Source organism: Lissotriton vulgaris, chromosome 1_1, assembly GCF_964263255.1.
Source record: "Lissotriton vulgaris chromosome 1_1, aLisVul1.2, whole genome shotgun sequence".
NCBI classification, from domain to species: Eukaryota; Metazoa; Chordata; class Amphibia; order Caudata; family Salamandridae; genus Lissotriton; species Lissotriton vulgaris.
In genome coordinates, this window is record NC_141685.1 from 1,405,535,575 (window position 1) to 1,405,554,431 (window position 18,857).

An 18,857-nucleotide genomic window follows, 5' to 3' on the forward strand; every position below is an offset into this window, starting at 1 on the left:
CCTCATCAATTGAGAAGAGCAACAAATCGTTTAGAATGTGTTCTGCCTGCGACTCATTACTTTTAAAAATAGAGCTGAAATGGTTAATCCATTCTTCCTCTGGGATGTTAGTGCCCACATTGGGATTACTAGAATGGTCAAATAAAGGTTTGTTAATAATGTGCCAGAACTTTGAGCTGTTTTTCAATGTCTCAGGATCTAACAATGTCTCCCATATGCTTTTTTTTACCGCTCTCTTGCGGTTGGCGAGGGACTTCTTATACCTAGACCGCAAGTCCTTAATAAGCATTAAATCTCTAGGTTTTATTTTTAGTGCTTTCTTAAGCTCGCGACTGGCCTTGGAACAATCACTGTCAAACCATTTTGGATTACTATTTGGATTTACTTTCCCTTTGATAGGTACCGTTAACAATGACTCCACCTTTTTGGCAACCTCCTTGAAAGATGTTAAGATTTGTTGTGGTGCTGATACAGGAGATGTACATACTGATAATTCATGGCTACACATATTATTAATAGAGGAGTAAAAGTTTTCACAATCCACCATTGACCATTTTAAGCGTCGCTTACCGTTAATACATTTTATAGAGCCACGATCCACACGTGGATTGCGTTTTTCAAATGTATTCTCACCCATTTTAATGCATAAGGGGTTATGGTCGCTATAAATGCTCAATTGGATGGAGAAGTCCTCAACAATATTAACAAAATCTGCCAATAGTAAAATATGATCTATGTATGTTCCTGTTGCGTGACCTTTAAATGTGGGAATAGGGAAAACGGTTCGATCCGATACTGTGGACATTGCTATGAAGAAATTATTTTCATTCAATAGTGCGTTTAGTTCTGTTCCCCGCCGCGAGTGATCAAAATGAATTCCTTCCATACTATTACATCCCATTTGACCAACAGCTGTCATACTAGGGTTCCCACATAAATGTGTGTTAAAATCACCTACTATTATTTTTTGTCGAGGCAAAGATCCAACATTTTCCCTTAGAAATTCACGTAAAGACTCAATGTTACAATCACCAGACTGATTCACTGCATTATAAAAGTTGATCAGTATAAGTTTTGTTTTACCCCTCTTGAGCTCTAAAGCCTGAATATTTCTGTTACCAGAATAGTGTTCAACTTTGTGGCATACAAGTGTTAAGTTAACAAAGATTGCCAAACCCCCTTTTGCTCTACCACTAGCTGATGGAACTGCAGGGATTAAAAAACTTTGGTAGCCCTCAATATGTACATTTTTTTCCACCACCCAAGTTTCTTGGAGACATATTATCGGATATTCTTTAACAAAAGACAGCCAACCATTATCACTCAGTTTGTCAAGAAGTCCGGCTATGTTCCAGGATATTAAACTTTCATTGCATTTTTGTGGTTCACGTTGTGTTATATCAACATTCTCGTATACATCTGAACTAGGGGGTATTGGACCTGTACTACAGCATACCCGCTCTTCCGCAGGATTATACCTAGTAGGAGCTGGAAAGGGACAGAATTTATATCATTTTGTGAACTAGTTAAATCAGTTAACTGGTTCGAAGCACCCAACATCATAGCATTACTACCTTGCAATTCATGAATTTGGACGTCATTTCCTAGTCCTGCGTCTCCTAGCAGACGATCATTGTGGGCAGGGTTAAATAATGTGTCAGGTAGTCATTCCACCCCTTCCAACCCACCCTCATCAAAAAAGACATCATACCTGTTGGAAATAGGGATGTTAAATCGGTTATTAATGTGGCTAGGGTATTGATGTTCTTGTTGGTGTATCTGTTTTGGACAATCCCATCTGTCCAAACTATACCCCCAGTTGTTAGTTGGGGCGCCATGGCCCCAGCCATTTGTTGTTCCTGGCCAAATTGGCCTAGTGTGGGTGTAATTTGGCTTGGGGTATGTCATACTCCGTTATTTTTTGCCAAAAAATTCTAAAGTGAGGGGGATGATGGTACCTCTCCTGCGCTGTGGCGGCAGGATGTTTGGTAGAATATTTGGTAAAACAGCGGAGTTTACAAAGTTTATAATTATACAGTCACCTTTAAATTTTTGGGGATTTTGCCCTATCCAAGATACCCTTCTGGCTGATTTAATATCTCCAGCTAGCTGTTGTTTCCCCCATGGGGCCAACTGCATATTGCCAGACAACCAATGCAGGGCCTTACTTGTCAATGCTGTGGGGGATTCTAATTGACCTGTTACTAATGGGGGGGCGTTTGCCAATACCAGCACTAGTGGTGACGCATCTTCTATAAAGTGTAATGTATCTTCTTCTACACCTGGTACGGACAATACTGGAGGGTTTAGGGGCTGAACCTGTCTTGTCAGTGAATGATTAATCGCTGTGATCGGGGTCTGCTCCGTGGAATTTACATGTAGGTTATTAGTGTTTGTGACTCCCTCTATTCCTAGTCTGAGGGGCTCTTTTGCAGGAGCAGCCAAATTTATGACTGTTACTGATAAATTTAGCACCTCTTCTACTATCTTTTTCTGATCTACGCCTAGTTTCTTTACGTCTGCAGATAGCTGATCCAATTTGGCCACTACTGGTTTAATTAAAGCTTTAAATTTGAGATCAATTAATTCAGCTATCCTGGATAAAAGCTCTTCATCCACATTTTGCTTCTCAACATCTTCTCCTTTCCCCCTATTTTTTTCCTTACTTTTCAGAGGTGACACAGCCCTCTTCCTCCCAGAGTGAGATCCACCACGATGTATTTGCGGTTTTCTACACTTTCTGAAAGCCCGAGTAACAGGGACTTGAACAGGGGGGTCTACATCATAAATATTTCCCTGCACACCCTCCTGCACTGTTGGATCTTGTTCAGTATCGACTATCTGGGAATCAGAGTCATTATCCTGGGCTAGGTCTTGACCATGTTCTATATGAACACTCTGATTTAAAGTCCCATTATCATGTGTATCAGTATCTGGAATTTCATTTCCCTCATCCTGAGATGGTATATCTATCCACAGTGAATTTGGAGGTGGACTTAGGGGGGATAAATTGGGGGATTGACTTAGGCCTAAAGATTGTCTCCTTTCATTATTGATCTTTGATACTACATGTACCATATAACTGTCCATAGTATTTCCCCCCGCAACTGGGATCTTTTTTGGAATCCTCGTTTGTACTAATAAAATACCCGAAATTTAGCGTTCAAGAAATATGAAGGGGCACACAAAATACGGTACAAGTATAACCAGGATGAAAATATGTTCAAGGGTAAATAGTCTTACTGCAGCAGGGCAAATCGGGTTCAGCAGGGACAGTATGACGTGCCCAGTCCAGTCTCGGACTGTCTAAGACTGTCCGCCCTTAGTCCGGGCTTCGTCCGGCGTCCCGCACACGCGTCCCGCTGTGCGTCAGTAGTGCGTTTTTGTAGGAGGAGCAGGGGGCGGAAAGAGACTCCAGGTGCGCTGCGGTGATCCTGCGCGGAACCCTGGGTCTCGCAGTCCCAGCCCCTGTTGTAACAGCCTCTCACACTCCTTTGGTAGAAATTCGCCTCTCCTCACGGCTCAGCAGGCGGGCAGGAAAGTAAATGAACAAAGTCACGGTCTTTCAGCACAGCTACGAGCGGCGCCCGCAAAGCGGGGGCCGCGAGCTGTTAAAAAGGCAGTCCAGGCAATCTGGGAGGAGCAGGGGCGGGAAGAGACTCCAGGTGCGCTGCGGTGATCCTGTGCGGAACCCTGGGTCTCGCAGTCCCAGCCCCTGTTGTAACAGCCTCTCACACTCCTTTGGTAGAAATTCGCCTCTCCTCACGGCTCAGCAGGCGGGCAGGAAAGTAAATGAACAAAGTCACGGTCTTTCAGCACAGCTACGAGCGGCACTATTTAAAATTAATTCTGTACATAAGTTTAAATCATTATTAATGCATTAGATTTGTTTTACTTTTTTGTGAGAATGTATGCTTTAATGTAAACCTCAGAAAAATAGGTGTAATTTAATATAGTTAAATTAATTAAATGCTTAATTCAAAATTAAGTCTGCCATTTGTGAATAGACCTCTATTGAGGGAGGTGAGAAGAATCCTGTGTCTTCCTAGTACCCATATTTCTGAGGTGGAGTCTAGAATGCTGAGCGTGAAAAATGTAATAGAATGTTGATGTATGGTCTGAAGTGGAAACTATGAGATAGGGATAGTTAAAGGGAGTATGTAGCCACGACAGGACCTCCCTGCTTTTTCTGTAACCTAAGGTTCTAACATGGAATAGATAACTAACCATGTCCCTGATTGGCTCCAGATTGTTATATGAAGACCCTGCTCTGTAACTCCAACATTTTTCAGTTCTGATCCTTAACCCGTTAAGCACGCCGAAAATTCCGCCCCAGTACGGACGTTCGATTGCGCTAACGGGAATGGAACGTTCAGCGGACGTGCGCAGCACTAGCGAGGTAGTGCACGCGACAACCGCTGAACGTTCCCCGCACTTACGCTTTGTACCTTGGAGAGCTGGTCCACCATGCCACACGGTTTTGCTGGAGGTGTTTGAGAGTGGGATTGGAGTGTCTGAAGGTAGACCAAGGATCTCTAGGGCATTGTTGTGGTGCTCTTAGAGAGAAGGCTCTCTGAACCTAAGGGCCTTGTGGTGCTGTAGGATCATCAGTGGTTTGATAGTCTGATAGGCTGCTAAGGGTCCATGAGGATGAGATTTGGATCTCTGGCTATTCAGGGTCTCAAATCAGGAAGAGTTCATATTTAAAACAACTAGCAAAAACATAAAATATAATGCTGCAGCAGTGAATATAAATGTTGCCCAATAACACTTAATTTTGGGCAATCGTACCAATAAACACGCACTCAAACATGAATTGCTACATTGCTACGTTCCAAATCTGTTTTATTACTACAGCACAGTGACATTGGGATGAGAAAAACAGTATTTACTGTCTCACCGCCAGCATGTCACAATGACTTTGCAAAGGGAAAAAAACACTGTTAACAGCCACACGGTCGCTTCCCTGTGATTTTACCTGAAACCTTACCCGTTCAGGGGCGTAAGGCAGGCCCCTGAAGCCAAGTAAGTGCAGAGAGGCCCCCAATCCTTCAGGGGCCCCCATTCAGCCAATGGTCAGTGAGTATCTGCATGGTATATTTACATTTTGCAGAGGGGTCCCATCATTTTGCGTTACGCTACTCAACCTATTGCCTTTTATTCTGAAAGAGACACATCCTTTTTCCAATCATATCCAATAATATGTCAAATAAACTGTGCTTTAAAGCTGAAAAACAAAGTTAATTGATTTCCAACCTCAGTGTGTCAAAGCCATAGTTTGCAGGTCAAGATGCCAACCACGTAGGTGTTTGCATATGGAGGAAAATGTAATTGATTCTGGTGATTGGAACACCATCCACCTGGTCGGAAGCACTTTTTCCTGCATTGAGAAACATTTGCAGAAGCCACAAAGTAATTACTGGAAAGAAACACGACAAGCTATGGATTGTTTAATTGGTTGTACTAAAAGCAAGAGCTTAACTCTAGAGGAACTTTCAATTACAACTTGTTACAACCTATAACTGTTATTCTGTTACTTGCATGCCAAGCTTTGCCGACCCGACCACCTGGCAGACCTGGCTTACTGCTGGCACGCGCGATCTCTGTGACGCGTTGGCACGGCAGCACAGGACACACGTTTTGTTAATTGGAAGTTTGCCTTGGCAGTCGTCCAGTGATTACGGAGCTCTTTTGTGATGAGTGCTGCGCGCACTCGACCTTTCCTCTCTCGCTTTCAAGGCCTCTTCATGCCACCCACTCAGCTTCCAGTGCCTCAATGGTTGAATGAGGCGTGACGCAGTGAGGACTTTCCACTTGACACCTCTCTTCCCCAGAACCTTATCGAAGCAAAGCTGCAGGCTGACGTAACAATATTTGAACGGATGACTCAGCAGCATGTCCAGTGATGGCGTCCACCTCCAATGCCACTGTGTCAACTTCACGCTTCTATGATATTTACCTCACTGGTAGAACGCTCAGGTTTTTCTCAGTTCCATTCCATGTGAGTAGGTGATCCAGTCCACGTTTATTTGCATTGTCTTCTCACCAGCTCTGTTCGTGCCCAATACAATAAATATCATTCCTTTTCATGTTTGCATTTCTTTTCCTATTTGTGACACTTCATAAGCAAGTGTATCACTCTGTTGCAAGAGCTCTGTCACTATATTTTCCTATCTTCCTTGTTCATTCTTTTCTGACATGATTTCAAAGCACTTTGGCCCACATGCACTTATTCTACCGCTTCCTCACTCTCTTTAACGCCCTCACTCTGCTCCTCGCCACCCTCTTGCTTTGCCAACTCCCTTCTGCCCCTGCCTTCAGTCCCTGTCTCGCTCTCCCATATCAGACTCTCTCTACCCTTTCTCCCATTCCCTCTCTCTTCTGCCCTCCTCTGCCCTCTTGAAGAACCGGGTTTTAGAACCCAGCAACGCCAGGGAAAACGCTCGAAGTCTTCGGATTCCCCTGCCTCGGCAAACAGAGACACGGGACACTTCTCGATGACGTCAAAGACCAAAGTTTATTGGCTGCAACCAGGAACAGAGATCTACGAAGCACAACACAGGTGGTTCGCTAGAGACTGCACAATTTCAATCAGCGGAGCATGGTCTTTTATGCCAAAAATCACATTCCAAAGTAGCATCGATTACATACAAACTAACCAATGACAGTGTGACATTTCAAAAGTAGCACATGACGAAAATCCCATTTTCCGTTGTCCAGCCCACCAGAAATGACCAAGCACATTCTAATATCCTGTTGGATCAGGCCGGACAAACCCATCATAAAACCTCAACCCAAATCAGTTATTATGTCATAAAGGAAGGAGCAGAAACAGATGAGAAGTGAGATAGAAAGGTGGGTGCAGTGTACTGTAAACTCAGCAATGTCCTGCTCTTTGATCTTTATCTGACCAGCTGCCTAAAAAGGAACTGGCTCAGCGAGGTCAGCCTCGGGCAAGGGAGTCAGTTCGGCCAGGTCATTCAGAAGTCAGCTAAGGTGTACGTGTCCCAAGGACTCGCTCGGCCGCAGTCATCGGCCTATGTGAGGGCAACCACACAAAATGGCTGACGTCCACAAAATGGAACCCGAAGGTTCAAACGAAATCCCCGAATACGTAGTGTTCTCATTGATCGGTTAAGACGAAAACACTTGTACACACTGCACTCATGATTTGCGGTCCGCTGACACCAAAATCGTCTATTTCCGACGACCTTTATTGAACAGGTTCGGAACCACCGAACCACAGACTCTCAAACTACGGAACTACACTCTCCCAATTCCTGTCTCTCTTTGAAATATCCTCCTTCGCTATATTGCTGCTACTCTTGCTACTCTTGCTTTGCACCAACCCCATACTCTCCCTGAAAAATTCTAGTCCTAAATACTACATCCTTCCCAACCCTACCACGTTTTGCCGTAGGCCACCACACTTTTTGGCAGTCGATTTGAGTCTGCAATCCTTTTTTTTTTTTTTTTTTTTTTTTTTTTTCCATTCATAAAACTTTTATTCCACTTACATCAACTTATTACACATGTTCTTTAACAATTATGCTTGGATTGTTCATGAAAATTTCATAAGACATTAAACAAAGCTAGCCATCATCTCAAGTTATTTCCCTGTTAACTATTTTTCACAGCCACATGCATGTTAGGCAAGTATCAAAAAATCACAAAAGCAAAAAAAAAAAAAAATACAATAAAAAAATAAAAAAGTTAAATACATGTTTTTTAATTTACCGCTGTGCTTGATATTCAATGAAATTGGGGATATCAAGCTATTCATTTTACTGCATTTTTACTTTTACATTTGTTCTTAGGTTGTGGCAACCATTTAAATACAAATACAATGAGTATAGCAAAATAATGAGAGCAAACAGCAGGAAACTTTACAGATAATGGAATGTGAACCGTTTTTGCCTTTCATAGCTGGCGGGTTACTCAAAAGTTGGCCAATTGTATGACATTCAGTAAAAATATAGGTGTAGACGTGTAAAATGTGGGCACTGTAGATTCACATGCTTGCCATGTACTATGCATTTGGCATAATTTACCTCCAATGTCATGTGTTTAGTCCTAGAGCACCCACTCTAGTCTATGCCTATGGCTGCAACTGTACATCCCTTTGTTCTTCCATTATACAGACCAATAGGCAAGTTTTTTTTTTGCTTGACAATTCAGTTTAAGAATAGCTTTGTGGAAAGCCACAAAACACTATGTCAAACATTTAAAATGTTTTTAAAAAGCCACATTTGCCTTATTGGCCATTTCCAATGGAAAAGAACTCTTTAAACGCCCCAAATGTGAACTGGCTCTACTCCCCTATTAAACACAAAACCACAAGGGAAATATAGAAATCCAAATAGAAGTAACATAAACCTGTCAAAAAATCATAAACAAAAACTATTTGTGGGACAGTATGGATGACAAACGGTCTATTGGGTAAATATTATAATGAGGCTGACAAAAATGGAAGGCTGGTTAATTCTCCCCTCCCTCTCCTGCTTCAGCTTCATCTCCTTGAGTATCTTGAGTGTCCGATGTCCACAACGTTAAGTTGTCTCTCAGTAATTGCATTATTAATGTGCTGTCTTTGTACGACTCTTCACTTAATGTATCAAGTTCAGCAATGGCTTCATCAAAAGCAGTCTTTGCAAGAGTACATGCTTTTTCTGGACTGTTTTGAATCTCGTAGTAAAACACCGAAAAATTCAGGGCCAGTCCCAGTCTGATGGGATGTGTTGGTTGCATGTCTTTTTTTGCTGATGTCGAAGGCCTCTTGATATGCTTGCTGTGATTTGTTCACAATAGCTTCCTTATCGTCACCAGCTACTTCAGCTAAGTAACGATAATAATCTCCTTTCATCTTCAAATAGAAACCCTTGCTTTCCGATTGTGTAGCTTTAGGAACCAAGTGGTTGTCCAAAAGACCCAGTACATCATTGCAGATCTCTCTTAGCTCGGTCTCTATTTTCTCCCGGTATTCTTTGGCCATTTGTTGTTTTTTTTCACTGCCTTCCGTTTTCTGCTCGATACTAGAAACGACCCTCCACGATGACCTACGAGCTCCTACCACATTCTTGTAAGCAACAGACAGAAGGTTCCGTTCCTCGTTGGACAATCCACTTTCACCACATTCCTCCGTTACCTTCTTCATGTTCTGTGCCATGTCATCGTATCTCTCGGCCTGTTCTGCCAGTTTGGCTTTCTGCACCAGCTCGTTTTTAGGTCTCGCCTGTCGATGCGCATGCGCATCGAGCAAGCGAGACTATAGGGGCTCATCAACTCTTTATCTAACTGCAAGGAATCGTGGCGATTCCTTGTCTAACTGCAAGGAATCGTGGCGATTCCTTGCAGTGCCCGTGACTTTTAAGGTCAATGCGCATGCGCATTAAGCTTATGCGCATGCGCATTGACCTTAAAAGTCACGGGCGCGTGCACGTCCGTGTTTGTTTACCCGCTCCGCCCCCTCCCGCCGTGTCGCCTTGCCTACTCTCTCTCTCCCCTCTCCGCCCCCGTTCCGCCCCCTCCCCTTCGTGTCACATTTCTCCTCCCCCCTCCCCTCTCTTCCCTCCGGCTTCTTTTTTTTTGTTTATTTTACTCTCCCCTCTCCGCCCCCTCCCCCGTTCCGCCCCCTCCCGCCGTGTCGCCTTGCCTACTCTCTCTCCCCTCTCCGCCCCCGTTCCGCCCCCTCCCGCCGTGTCGCATTTCTCTTTCTCCTCCCCCTCCCCTCTCGTCTAACGCCGTGTCGCACCTCTCCCCGCTCCGCCCCCTCCCCGCTCCGCCCCCTCCCCTCCGTGTCGCATTTCTCCTCTCCCCTCTCCGCCCCCTCCCCTGCCCGCCGTGTTATTTGTTTATTCCACCAAGCTCCATACTGCAGCAATCAGCTTTTCCATAAATCCCAAACTGAATTATACGGGTGCCCAGTTCTAAGGCCTTTCCATACATCCTTCTTTCAAATGCCAGCTGGTGCAAAATATGACCGGGCGATTCTATGCTGGCCTGCAGGCATCTGAAGTGCACACAGGCCCCAAAGGAGAGGAAAATAAACGCTGAGATTATCCCCAGAGCATTCAGATTCCTCATTGAAATTGCGGACCCAAACCAATGCAAAACCTCGACAGTTAAACATCCGACAGAGTCTCCTCCTCACCAGGGGTCTCCTCGCTCACTACCCAGGTCTATAATCTGCAGACTCCATTGTGCCGACACAACATGATGGTCTACCCTGGATTCGTTCAGCGAGCCATAAAAGCACACTTGGTTCTTTCTCCTAAATTCACCCCACACTCTCGCTATAACCTGCAGGGTGTGATGCACACTGATGTCGCACCTCTCCCCTCTCCGCCCCCTCCCCGCTCCGCCCCCTCCCCTTCCCTCCGTGTCGCATTTCTCCTCTCCGCCCCCTCCCCTGCCCGCCGTGTTATTTGTTTATTTTACCCGCCGTGTCTCTGCTGCTTCCCCCTGTCCTGTCTCTCCTCCTCTCTCTCTCTCTATACCCTCCCCCTCCTCCCCACCACTCCCATCAAGTCCCTCTGGCCCTTCCCTCCTCCCCGGACCCCTCCTCCCCTGCCCCCTCCACTCTTTCTTGTTCGGATTTGAGGTTGAACTGCGTTTGCTCACGCATTTTTTGCTGTTTGCTTTTTGCTTTACTATGAGGTAAAGCACAGGGCTGAGTTGGTTTCTAAAGTCTCCTGCCACATTGCCGCCTCCTCCCCTCCCTGCAAGTGCATTTGTCGTGTTGTCGATTGTCGTGGTACACACTCACACGAGGTCAAGTTCTGATAATTTTAACGTTGTAATTTGCACATCTCCGCCTAAAGCGCCTTTTACTATTTCCACAGTAATTTCTTTATGTTCCATCAGTTCTGCTTTGTCCAGCTCTTTTGAAGAGGTCAGGTGTTTCTCTTCTTTCTTGATCTGCCTCCTTGTTTGTAAATATCTCTTCACGCATGTAAGCTCGGGTGAAATGCTGTTACCGGCTGTTGTGCAAGTTAGTCTGCTCTTTTAATTTGTGTGGCTTTTGAAGTCTACCCACATAATACAAAGTTACATTTTGCTGTAATCAGGAGGTTCTCTGGGAAATGTTGGCATTTGGCAGTTTTATTTATCCTGGTATTTGCTACAGAATCGCGAAATTCCAGGAATATTTGAATACTGCTTCTTTCGGGTGTGTTTTTGTGTAGCCAAGCAGCTGTTCATCACCCCACCCAGAGGAGACTTCGAACAGATCTTCTGCCCCAAAGTAAAGTGTTGATTGTCAGGGCAGGACTGGGGAACCAAAACCTCACTCACCCTCAACCCCTCACTCACCCTCAACCCCTCACTCACCCTCAACCCCTCACTCACCCTCAACCCCTCACCCTCACTCACCCTCACCCTCACCCTCACCTTCACCCTCAACCCCTCACCCTCACTCCCTCACCCTCAACCCCTCACCCTCAACCCCTCACCCTCAACCCCTCACCCTCAAACCCTCACCCTCAAACCCTCACCCTCACTCACCCTCAACCCCTCACTCTCACTCACTCACCCTCACTCACCCTCAACCCCTCCCCCTCGACCCCTCCCCCTCAACCCCTCACTCACCCTCAACCCCTCACTCACCCTCACTCACCCTCAACCCCTCACTCACCCTCAACCCCTCACTCACCCTCAACCCCTCACCCTCAACCCCTCACTCACCCTCACTCTCACTCATCCTCACTCACCCTCAACCCCTCACTCACCCTCACTCACCCTCACTCACCCTCACTCACCCTCACTCACCCTCAACCCCTCAGCCTCACCCTCACTCACCCTCACTCACCCTCACTCACCCTCACTCACCCTCACTCACCCTCACTCACCCTCAACCCCTCAGCCTCACCCTCACTCACCCTCACTCACCCTCACTCACCCTCACTCACCCTCACTCACCCTCACTCACCCTCACTCACCCTCACTCACCCTCACTCACCCTCACTCACCCTCACTCACCCTCAACCCCTCAGCCTCACCCTCACTCACCCTCAACCCCTCAGCCTCACCCTCACTCACCCTCAACCCCTCAGCCTCACCCTCACTCACCCTCAACCCCTCAGCCTCACCCTCACTCACCCTCAACCCCTCAGCCTCACCCTCACTCACCCTCAACCCCTCAGCCTCACCCTCACTCACCCTCAACCCCTCAGCCTCACCCTCACTCACCCTCAACCCCTCAGCCTCACTCACCCTCACTCACCCTCAACCTCATGCTAAAGATTTACAAAAAAACCCATAAACAATTCTAAAAGCACTAACTCTAATGCTGCGAGACCTATTGCATTTGTAATGCTTGTTATCCATGACTGCACTAGCTGTTTCCGCGCTGCTACAAGAGACAGGGGTCTGGCTGCTCTTGGCGTCCCTCCGTCCGGGATAGCTGGTGAGCGGTGTCTGCGCGTCTTCTCTGTGCTTTCGGCTGCGCCGCCCCTTGAGTCTGCAATCCTATCGTTTTTCATAAAAGTGTGCCAGCTACAAATTTAACAGGAAGGATCAAGCCAGACCTGAGCCAATGAACGGCCTGTAAAAATGTTATATTACGTTGTTATGTTATTTAGACTTGAAAAGCACAACTTATTACTCGAAGAGCAGGTGTGTAGGTTGTTTGCCGGGTATTAGTAGAAGATCCAGGTCATCAGCTTCTTGCAGAATTCCAGAAGTGAGGAGGAGGCGCTTACGTGATGAGGGAGCTTATTCCAAGTTGTATGAGTGAGGTAGGATAAGGGTAGGTCTTCGGTTCTCCTTTTGGATATGCGAGGGGTGTGTGCGAGAGAGAGTCAGGCAGAGCGTAGGAGTCTGGTGGGATGGTGGAAGTGAAGAGGGCAGTTGAGGTAAGCTAGACCAAAGTAGTGCAGTCCCTTGTATGCATGTGTGAGGAGTGCAGATGCGTAGTATGTGAAGGCAGGAGGAGCTTATTGCATTCACCTGGGAGGCCTTGTTGAGTTTATCGCCTAAGAATATTTCCAGGTGACATTGGTGGTTAATGGGTGATGATGTCGGAACAAGCTCTGATGACCACCAGGTAGAGTCCCAGGGGGAGTTTTTGTTCCCAAACATCAACACTTCTGTCTTGTTGAGTTTCAAGCAGTTGCTTTTCACCCATTCTGCTACTCAGATAATGCATTTGATGATGTCGGATCTGGTCCTGGGTGACTTGTCTGACTTTGAGAAAATGAGCAGGGTGTCAACGGCGTATAAGTTGATGGAGATGCCATGAGATCTGATGATGTTATTTAAATGTTGAACATGGTGAGGCTGAGGTATAATCTTTGCGAGTATCCTCAGATCAAGTCCTTGAGCTCTGATGTGTAGGGAGACAGTCTGACTCCCTGAGTGCTCCCTGTGAGGAAGGAGCGAATACATTAGAGGGCTGGACCTTGGATGCGTTTTCCATGTGCTCTTTTAATGAGGCTGGAGTGTGATACATTATCGAATGCAGCTGTGATGTCCAGCAGTATTAGGGAGGTGGTTTTCCCCTTGGTCCAATAGGGTGCGTATCTCGTCTGTCGCCGTGCGCTGTCACCAAACTGCGGCTGCTTTGAAAGCAAGATTGGCAGTGGTTGTGAAGATTGTGGCTTTCCATGTAGTTTAATGAGTTGTTGGTTGATAGCCTTCTCTATCACCTTCACTGGATAAGGTAGAATGGACATGGAGAGGAAATTGTTTAGTTGGTTGGGGTCTGCTGATGTTTTTTTCATGGAGGGCCGTGACTGCAGCGTGTATCCAGCCCTAAGGGAAGGTTGCATACTCGATGAAGGAATTTGCTTACCACAGGTCCTCCTAGGTTGTACATATGATGTTGACATGAGTCTCTGGGGCCCCCTGAGTGGACGTTTTTCATGATTGATGTGGTGTCTTCCTCGGTGAGTGTTCTCTAGTTGGTTAGGTATCTGTCCAAGCGGTAGGTGGGCAGTTTGCTGATGATGTCATCAGAGCTTCTTTTTTTTAAAAGTTATTGTAGATATTATCACTTTTTCTATTGAAGCAGTTTAAGAGGTTGTTGCCAAGTTTCTGGGAGGAGGTTATGGAACTGGCTGAGGCTTCTAGGGTGGTGAATTCCTTGATGATAGCAAAAATCTCTTTGTCGTTGTTGGAGCTGGCTTCAATCCGATCCGTGAGGGATCTTCTCTTGGTGTCTCTCAGGAGGTGGTATTGCCTGAGGGTGGCCTTGTAGGTTGGCGTAATTGGCTATCCATTTCCTTCAAAGTTCAAAAATATATACTTTTTAACAGCAACGTTTCACTTTAGAACATTAGATTGTTTCACTTTTCTAATTATATGTGCACATTCACATTAAAAGAAGTGCACTTCATTACACGGGCTGATGGCTAATACTGGACTTTGCCATTTTTTATCTTTCATTCTTTATCCTTTTTACTTTTGTTTTTGTAATATGTGAGTGGTTAACCTATGCCTTCTCAGAAACAAGCAGGTACTCTGATACAGAGTACCTGCACTTCTATTTTCCATTTCAAGCACTGGTTGTTGGTCATTTTTAGATACAGGGACAGCAAACCTCAGTCTACTTTGTCCAAATATGGTGGATGCGGTGTATCAAATATGCTGCAGCTTCAGTGACACACTACGAGGACTGGTCCTAGTTTGATGTGTGATTAAGCCACACACTGGCAATTGGTAGAAGGTGGCATAAACACCTAGTTTGCACACCTCAAGTTGTGTCCCACTATGCCATTAGAAAAGGACAGGTAAAAGGGTACATGTACCACTACATTCAGGTCTCACTTCAGTAGCCAGTGTGTGACTCATGGTGCTATTACCAGCACTCAAGGCCTCTGTAGTGAACTTTAGGACCTGTATATGATGAAGGTATATCTAGAAAAACAATGGTTCCTGTGGAATATCATTTTATATGAATATTCAGTAGATGGGGACTTAATACCGATCTAGATATTGGAGAACGGGTGGCAAAAAGGAGAGAGAGACACTATTATGTCAGTTTTGAACCATTTTTTATATATATTTTCAATTTAACACAAATAATAGAAATTACTTTTGACTACAACATATACTACAATATATACAGTGCAATGTGTCCCCAGTGATTTGTGAAGTAACCAACAAAGACAATGTGCAACAGTGGAGTGGACTATACAGGTTACAATGGTGGCTATTTACAAAAGAGAGACATGACTCAGAGTAATTTCTTTTAAGAAACAATTTTGAAACAGCTGCTATACAGTCATAGACACTGTGTGAGTCTTATTCGCCTCCAACTGCGTCGACGGCGTTTCGACCCTTAGAGTGAGGGTCTCGTCAGGACAAAAAATGTGGGACGTCTTGTAGTGGGCTAAGGGAATTATAACCCATGCGTGTGAAAGTAATGCAATCTTACTTACAGTGAACCCAGCCGACACTGTCTGAGACCCCTTTGATATGGCAGTCTATCTGTTTTTAACGGAAGGTGCCGTCCTTGCGCAATTTGGCCAGAGTTTCTGGGCGCATTTAACACTGGCTCGATCGCCGACTTCCAGGAAGTCGGCGATCGAGCCAGTGTTAAATGCGCCCAGAAACTCTGGCCAAATTGCGCAAGGACGGCACCTTCCGTTAAAAACAGATAGACTGCCATATCAAAGGGGTCTCAGACAGTGTGCCCGGCTGGGTTCACTGTAAGTAAGATTGCATTACTTTCACACGCATGGGTTATAATTCCCTTAGCCCACTACAAGACGTCCCACATTTTTTGTCCTGACGAGACCCTCACTCTAAGGGTCGAAACGCCGTCGACGCAGTTGGAGGCGAATAAGACTCACACAGTGTCTATGACTGTATAGCAGCTGTTTCAAAATTGTTTCTTAAAAGAAATTACTCTGAGTCATGTCTCTCTTTTGTAAATAGCCACCATTGTAACCTGTATAGTCCACTCCACTGTTGCACATTGTCTTTGTTGGTTACTTCACAAATCACTGGGGACACATTGCACTGTATATATTGTAGTATATGTTGTAGTCAAAAGTAATTTCTATTATTTGTGTTAAATTGAAAATATATATAAAAAATGGTTCAAAACTGACATAATAGTGTCTCTCTCTCCTTTTTGCCACCCGTTCTCCAATATCTAGATCGGTATTAAGTCCCCATCTACTGAATATTCATATAAAATGATATTCCACAGGAACCATTGTTTTTCTAGATAAACGTATTGCCCTGGTTCCTCTGTGAGTAGGGTTTCCCTTGTTCTTTTTTTCGTATGATGAAGGTATAGCATCATGATTCAGCAATGGTCAGCTTGAACTCCCAAGGTGCCACGATGCATGGTGTCACAGATAGGTCATTTATATTAAACATGCCCAGTCTGCTACTGTATAGTCACTCCCACACTTTATGTGTGTGCTGGCCAAGTGAGCCCAGCCAACTGAGTTCCACATGGCCCCGTTCTGAAACAGCTAGGCACAATCAGCAGGCATGCAAATACATGGAGGAGGCTCAGTGAGGGCTTTATATTTTCTGACTCGCTGTAAAACCAAAATCATGCTCAGTCAGAAGGATCGTAGGAATTTACTTATAATTTGGGGCCCATACCTATAGGTCTTTGCCCATGCCAACATAGGTAGGTAGACACTTTGGAAGTATTGTAGACTCAGGCCTATCTTTAAGGTTTGCTTCTACAATCTAATGATTCTAAAAAAGAGTATTTTCATTTTTGTCTTTTCTCTCAAGAGTGGTGTTTGTCAATGCATTTATTCAGTTCTGTCTTGATTTTAATAGCACAGCCTACAGTGGTCTATCTAAAAAAACAGCATTAGGAAGCAGCATAGATAAATGCTCTAGCCAGGATATAGTTTGCACTGAAAACATTTGGCATTTCTTCTAAAGTTAGAGAACTTCAATTAATGTCTGTCTAAAGAAACATCACATTGAAGACACCATGGGCCAGATGTAGGTCGCCAATTACCGGTCGGTAACGGCCGAATTCGGCCGTTACCGTCCGGTAATTGGATTTTGAGATGTAGGGCCCTTACTTTTACAGATTCGGTACATTTACTGATTCGGTAAATTTACCAATTCTGTAAAATACTGAATCGGTATTTTTACCGATTCGGTAAAACCCAGATGTAGGTAGCACTGTTCACAGTGCTACAGGCCTTCAGGATTCGGTATTTTACCACCCAATCCAATTGGGTGGTATAATACCGAATTCAGGTGTACATGCATATCTGTGCATGTACACCTGTGCCATGTGACACACAGACATGCCCTTAGGGCATGTATGTGTGTCACATGTTACACAAGCCTGCACTTGGGATGCTAGAGGGTGTCAAAGTGACACCCCCTGCACCCTTGCAGGATTCGGTATTTACCGATTCGGTAAATACCGAATCGGTATTGCCCATTGATTCCTATGGGCTTCATGGCCCATAGGAATCAATGGGCAATACCGATTCGGTATTTACCGAATCGGTAAATACCGAATCCTACCGATTCGGTAATTCTAAAATTAGAATTACCTACATCTGCCCCCTTCCTATTTACCGACTCTTAAATACCGAATCGGTAAAATTCGGTATTTAAGAGTCGGTATATTGGAATTACCTACATCTGGTCCCATATATCTAAGGAATGGATTTCCTGTTGGGCAGGCCTCATGAAGGGGCCGCTCCCTCCCCCGCATAATAAGGCCCGAGCACCGGCTCTCCCGGTGCCACCAGAAGAACCACCCCGGCAACCCACAGAAGCAACCCGCAACCCGTTCCCAACGGGACGCCTGCTCCCGAACACCCCGACATCGGCCGGCCCGGGCCGTCATCAGCAGCATTGCCCCGGCCCAGCCGCCATCTTGGACACTGCACCACGAGGCCGCATGGCCGCAGCTCGACCCCAACCCTGGGCCTGGCCAGGCCCCGACATCGAGGCACCACCATCCACCCAGGAGGTGAACGGACCACTTGGCAGGTCAATGGGAGAGAGGAGTGTCGATGGCTCTCCCCCGCCAGGTGCCGATCGCCCCCAGCCTCCCCGGGCGCTGGCTCCACCCCCCTGCTGGGTGTCTGGACTCCCTCATCCCGGACCTCCCGACCTCCAAGGGCGAGGGTCCGGACATCAAAGGACACCAGACCTATAACTGGGGCAGCTCCAGAGCAGGAGGGCAGTTGTATCCTGGAGTCGAGAGACACCTTGAAGAACTCATCCTTGACGGACTGCTGGCGCTGCCGCAGCCCTGCCTTGTGAATCATCGTTCCTGCCTGCTGGCGCTGCCGCGGCCCTCTGCAACTTACACCTTCGTCGGGACCTGCTGGCGCTGCCGCGGCCCATCCTTGTGAAACATCGTTCCTGCCTGCTGGCGCTGCCGCGGCCCTCTGCAACTTACACCTTCGTCGGGACCGGCTGGCGCTGCCGCGGCCCATCCTTGTGAAACATCGTTCCTGCCTGCTGGCGCTGCCGCGGCCCTCTGCAACCTACATCTTCGTCGGGACCTGCTGCCGCTGCCGCGGCCCATCCTTGTGTGAAGCATCGCCTTTGCCTGCTGGCGCTGCCGCGGCCCTTCTCAAGTGAGACTTATCATCCTAGCCTGCTGGCGCTGCCGCGGCCCGACCTTCCAGAACTCCGAGCTCGAGGATTGTGAGCTACCCATCTTGCCACCCCGTACCAGACTGGTACCAAGACTGTCCCGCTACCCTTTCCCCTTCAAGGACTAGAATTAAGAGGACCCTCGTGTCCTGACCTCACTGTATCGCTGATAACCTTGCTTCAAGAATCATATAAAGAGTGTTGACCTCAACCTTGTGTGGTGTCCATCTGTGGGGGGGAAGTTACTCGTCTGTACGATCGCAGGAGACGGCCCTCACTGGAGGCCTCTCCCCCTGTCCTCGGCCGACCCT

The 18,857-nt window shown here is 46.3% G+C and overlaps 1 pseudogene; it reads right to left on the reverse strand.

Annotated features, from left to right (window-relative positions):
* Positions 1-7,492: 7,492 nt before the first annotated feature.
* LOC147750597 (14-3-3 protein zeta pseudogene) overlaps positions 7,493-18,857 on the reverse strand; it is a 67,507-nt pseudogene continuing 56,142 nt past the window's right edge.